Source organism: Chiroxiphia lanceolata, chromosome 7 (genome assembly GCF_009829145.1).
Source record: "Chiroxiphia lanceolata isolate bChiLan1 chromosome 7, bChiLan1.pri, whole genome shotgun sequence".
Taxonomy (NCBI): domain Eukaryota; kingdom Metazoa; phylum Chordata; class Aves; order Passeriformes; family Pipridae; genus Chiroxiphia; species Chiroxiphia lanceolata.
The window spans coordinates 17752308-17758296 of record NC_045643.1 but is presented as its reverse complement, the minus strand read 5'-3'; the positions used below and the strand labels follow the sequence as shown (position 1 = coordinate 17758296).

Below are 5989 nucleotides of genomic sequence, written 5' to 3'. Positions count from 1 at the left end.
CCGGCACGCGCCGCCGGCTCAGCGGCCCGGGAGGGCGGGCGGGGGCCGGGGCCGGGGCTGCGGGCGGGCCGGGGCTGTGCGGCGGCGCCGGCGGGGAGGGATCAGCCGCAAGATGGCGGCTCGTCGGTCGCCGGGCGGGGGGGGCGGCCCGGGCGCGGGGCGTCCTCGCGGCCGCCTCAGCCCCGAGGGCTTCCCTCGCGCTCGGGAGGCCCCTTCCCGGGGATAAGCGAGCGGAATAAGCTCCTGCCGCCGCCAGCTGCTCCCCCGGACCGCCCGCCACCGGGTGCGGAGGCCGGGCACAGCCGCCGCTCTCCCCGTGGGGCAGAACGCGGCCCCGGGCTCGGCGGGGCCACCCTCAGTTATCTGCCCGAGCCAGCGCTGCCGCCGCAGCTCGGCGGGGCTGATAGCGGGGCTGGCTCCCTGCGGCAGCCCGTCCCTGAGCCTTCTGCAGCAATTTCAACTTTTTTAGCAGTTAGAGCGCTTAGAAACGAACCGCCGTGTTTTCCACGTGGCATCCCTTCCACAAACTTGGCCAGTCAGTGATTGCCCCACTAAAAACTAACAGCTGGTAACGGCCAAAGTTTTTCTGGCAGAAAACGAGGATACAGGCTTCTTGACGCTTCTCGTTTGTAACACAATTGAAGGCACAGCAGTTCCAGCTACCCTTTTTCTAAGAACCAAGACAGATATTGCTGCTGCAAAGAGAGCAAGTGTGAATTCAGTGTATTGTATTCTTCCTTTTATAATTGACTTGACTCAAACCAGCTTGCCTTGCTTGTTAATTATGGTAAACACATGGCAATAGTATCCCAGCTGGAGGAGGGCAGTTTTCCTGGCAGGGTCTACGTGCTCAGTAGTTTCCCACTCCAAATTGGGAACTTCAAGCAAAAAAAGAACCATTCCTTTTCCCCTTTCCTGTAACACCCAGAGAAGACCAAAATAGAGCAGAAGGGAGAACTATCTCAACCAAAAAAGATGTATGTGATTGACAATTTTTGAAGCGCTGTGTCAGATATGACCTAATAATTTTGCCCATAGTCCATTCAGTTCCCAAGGTCTACTGTCAAAATACTTACAGGAACCTCACCAGAAACAAACCAGATATTATATATAAAGAGCAGCAATGTAACAAAAATAACCCTTAAGGGAATTGAGAGACCAGAGAAGGCTTGAGAAAATCCCATAAAGAATGCAGACAGGGATAAAAACTTGTGGGGATAAACATGGCTGTTAGAAACTTTTAGAAGGTACTATATTGTTAATATTGTATATCTGCTTTAATTTTAATTTAAAGGTACTGATGCTTAAATTTTATATTGCTGCACTAAAAGGGTATACACTGAATAGAACCTCAACTGACAGGTAGCAGCAGTGCCAGTGCCTGCCTCCCATTCCTATACATATCCTGTCCCTACTTTGGGTCAACATATCCCAACCAAAAGATCAGCAAGAGATTGTTCCAAAGCTGTGTCAATGTTTATTATGTATGTTTATTGCTGGAAGGTGGTGCAGCCTATTGGGTAACACTCTCCCACTGAAAGGTTAGGGTGGGACTTTGTTTTGATACAAACACTAATAAAGAAGACTCTTTTGTTAATTTATTCAGTGTTAAAGTTTCTCTGTTTGGCACCCGACAAAGATCACTTTGAGACTGATTTGGATTAGTTTTTGGAAATACAGTATAATGAGGTCTTTCAGACTTTTTTGGCTTTCTGCCTTTCATCCTTCCCTATAGAAATGACACGCCTTAGAAGGACACGCTCTGGATAGTAGCAAGGGAAGCATATCAGACTGTACTAAGAAATCTTGGTAAAAATGTATGCCTTCCCTTCTCTTGAACTCATTTCTTCCTCTTGAAAGATCATTAGTGATTCAGCATTTAATCAAGTATTTAAAATACGAGAATCCTTCAGTGCATTATTTTAAAAGAGCATAAATTTGGCTAAATAGGCTGCTCATTGACTGCTATTGATATCCACCAACCAATAGCATGATTTCCCAGTAGCAGGACAGAGATGAATGTTTGTCTCATCTGTAATATATACAGTGTACTAAATCAGGCAAGATGCTTGACCTGAGTCTTGTGTTTTCTTTTGGGGAACTCCAAGGAATAAAAAGTATAATACTCAAAAAAATTAAATAGTAAAAAACCCAAAAGCTCAAGAAAGTAAAATACTCAAAAGAATGAAAATGTAGTACCAAAGGCACATGATGAGATAAAAAATACAATAAAATTACTATTGCTGTCTAAATAAAGGGAAAATTATATGAATGAAAATAAATAGGACTTAATATAGCATATTTCCTCTTGAAGATTTTTATCTTTTAAACAGATTATGTGCAGCCTTGCAGCTATCTGTCAGTGACATGGAGCCTCTTCGGAGATAGACAGGGAAGAGCACTAGGGTCTGACCCCTTAACCTGTTAAGAAACATGAAATTGTTATTAACCAGACTGCACCCCCAGAGCTGCACCGTGAATAACTAAAACACTGGATTACAGAACCAGTTATCCACTGCTTGGGAAATGTTGGGAACACAGTTTTCTGGCATCTTTCAACCTGGATAATTAGCAATAACTTAATGTTGGAATCAAGAAGTCTTTCTAATGCATATACACAGGATAGTCCTGCTTCCTAGAACAGCAAAAGACTATTTTCTCACTGGTTGACACGTCCCCACTCCTTCATCATTTAATCAAAGCTCTGTAGACCCTTTCTTTGAGCCACATGTTCTCTGGCCTTGCAAGTACCCTTGTTTTCCATGGAGCCTCTTCCTGTTCCAACACCTTGGCTTTATCATAGAGTTTGCTTTCCTTTTCCCTTTAAGATCTTTGTAAACTAAGGGTAACAGTTATGAACACAAGTTCTCATGGAGTTTCACCCAGCCCACAGAAGTATCAAAAAGTCCCCATGCATGAATTAAAACCCAAAATATTTGGCCTAGCAATGCCCATAGCTATAATAATGTGACTAATGCATGGGAAAGTTTTTTTGTCTACAAACTCCTGAGAGGACAGGTTTATACAGTCCATCAGCTCTTGATCACATCTATCCTCCACCCCCTTGACTTTTATTCTGTTTTCACTCAAATTCGATGTTTCCATCCACTTATGTTTCACCAAAGTAGTCCATAGAATGTGTGGGAGATAATTTCTGCTTTTTGATCTAGGCAGTAGCTCACCCAATGAAAAGCAGCTGGAGCAACCATTACATGAGTTGTCCTGCTGCCCTGTGGCTTTCATTGTACTCATTTACCTGCAACAATTACACATACACAGGCTGGCCCCACACAGGAACTGCAAGAGGCTTACTCTCTCAATGAGAACAGGTTTCACCTAATTCAGCTTTTAAGAACTGGCAGTGACCACATACAAACATATTTTTCAAAGGCATACAACTGAGACAATTTGGACAGATTTTCAGGGAGGGTCACAAAGGTATCTTTGCACTTGATGTGAAGACTACTTTACTGGTAAACTGCGAGCACTTGTTGCAAAACCTGAAACACTGGAGTATTCTGAAGAAAAGCCTTCAAGAATTTACTGCAAGCATTTCTCCAGTTTGTTTCTGAAAATACTAAAAGTAACTGGTTTTCTTTCTTTCTTTTTTTTTTCTGGAGAGCTGGCATGCAAGTTGTAGTCAAATTGTTAGGGTATGGTGATAACTGAAAGACAACTTTGCCTTAAAATAGGAAGTGCGCTGTCAGCTTCAAAGCAGCATTATTGACTGAAAATGTGGAACATCTCACTAAATAACCTCTCAGTAGGATATTACAAAAAAGTGACTTTTCCAAGAATAGACATAAATAAGAATACAGAATATTAGCAGACAGGAAGAATGTTGGCCAATGCATCAGGATGAAATCTGTCTGGAAATTTACAGGTATAATCTCAGTGCAATTTTCAAACAGCTGTGTACCTAGTTTTCAACAGCATGGAAAAATCCAAAACACAGTAATTACAACAATGGGTAGAGAGACTAGCACTTCTTAGGTAATCTCCTTATATTCAATTACAGAAGAAAATACTTCCTCAATGCTCTTTGGCTATTGACAATGAGCCAAATTTTATATGAAATTGGAGTTATACCCACAGAGAACAATGGTCTTGTAACTCTAGTACTGGAAGAACTACTGTTCTTGTACTGCTCATTGCTTAAAATGTCAATAGATGATATAATGCACAAGGCAGGGACCCATGCTTGACCTCTGTTAAATTTTGTTAGCTGACTCCACCTAAAAATGTATGTCTAACTCTGGTTATTTAAAAATGTAGTTCAGGTTTCAGAAGGTTTGTTAGTTTGTAATGTCTGTTCTCTTGCAGTTGTGTGTAAGATGTTCAGGAAGAACACAAAGTGCTTATCTATATCTAGAGGTGTCTGGTCACTTACACTGACTCACTTGGTTACTGGAAAATAAACTGTTGCTTACAATATACATATGTTTGGTGAGGTGGTTAAGCAGCAAGGGAAACCTGAGGAAAATTAATCTGTAAACACAAAATAAGCCCCTGGATTTCATCTCTGGAGAGTGTTGTCAAATGGAAAGCACTTCTCCCATGAAAGAATTTTCCAAACTTTTGATGCTTAAACACCATAAAAATATACAACATCTGAGAGCAATCCTGAGAGCAATATAACACAGAGACCAGGAAAATGCCAAGCCAGATACTGTTACCCATAAGCTTAAAGCTTGTTAACACAGAAATCACAGGGGATGCACTGGATGTTTACATTCACCTCAGTTACCTTGGAACACTTTCGTAAAACATCTTCCTTCTCAAGAAAGCTATTTATCTGCTCATCTACAATTTCGCAGTAGGATGCCTCATTATCTACGTTGGTTATGAGAACTTAATTGGTATTTTTCATATAGTATCTTTTGTAAGACAATGTGTACGTCCAAGGTGGTTTTGAAACCATGTTTACTGCACTGTACTCACTCACTTCCACTTTGTTCTGTGGCTGAGACAAGGGCATGTGTTACTGGTATGTCACAGAGCTGTAGGTGCAATTATAGTCTTCAAAACACTCTATCTGCCAAAAGAAAATACATGAAGCTAGTGTAGTCAGCTTGCAGAAAGTCAAACTTATACTTCAGCAATAATTATGTATGTTCAGGTCTGTTGAAATAGATTGCTCTAGTAATCAAGCACAGTAAACATTGTGCATGGTGAAATTCACCTCTCTAAAGCAAAAAGTAAAGAAAGAGGTTCAAATTAGATTGCACTGAATTCAGTAAAGTTCAGAATAACCACATGTAATTTCAATACCAGAAGCTTCTTCTGAAATTGCTTTCAGGGGAGACAAAGCAATGTTGAAGAGAGCTCCTAAAGGTACAACTTTCATCATTGGTGCTAGGGCATCAACATGTTACGTGGCTCAGCAAGAAGGTAAATGTGCTGAAATCAAATGCAAGTACTCAAAAATAAATTCTATAGTTAACCAGTCTGACTGGGGAAAAAAAAAGTACGCAAAAGTCACATAAGGAAATCAGCATTTTAGCTTAGTGTTTACTAATGCTTTATCTGGAAAATCATGATTAAATCTTGTCCATTTGCGTCATATTATGGTTAGAGCTGTATCTACTGAAGGTAGACACTTAAGATATTTTTTTACGTTTTCACATAGACATGGCTAACAGTATGTGGTGATATTATTAAGAATAGGGCACAAGAGTTACAGCTCTTCCTTGACCTAAGAAAATCTGTTCATTCATTTTGACATAGGCAACGTATTACTTACATGTTCTCAGCACTCTTAGTGCTCAGTGACTGTAAGACTACTCCAATTTGGCCTGATTCCTCAAAAAAAAAACAACCCAAAACTCCAAACAAAACAACATCAACAAAAATACCCAACCCACAAAAAAACCCCAAAATTAATAAAACCAGAAGAGCTATCAGTGTTGCACACAAGTTAGCAGATGTTGCTTTGCTCAGGAAAACCACATTAAAGCAAGCTGCAGAGTTTAAATAAGCTGTTTCTGAT

The 5989-nt window shown here is 41.0% G+C and overlaps 1 protein-coding gene across 1 annotated transcript in view; it reads right to left on the bottom strand.

Annotated features, from left to right (window-relative positions):
- The window catches only part of WIPF1 (WAS/WASL interacting protein family member 1), a 78060-nt gene that overhangs the window by 10634 nt on the left and 61437 nt on the right, over window positions 1-5989 (bottom strand). The gene's annotated exons all lie outside the window — the stretch shown is intronic.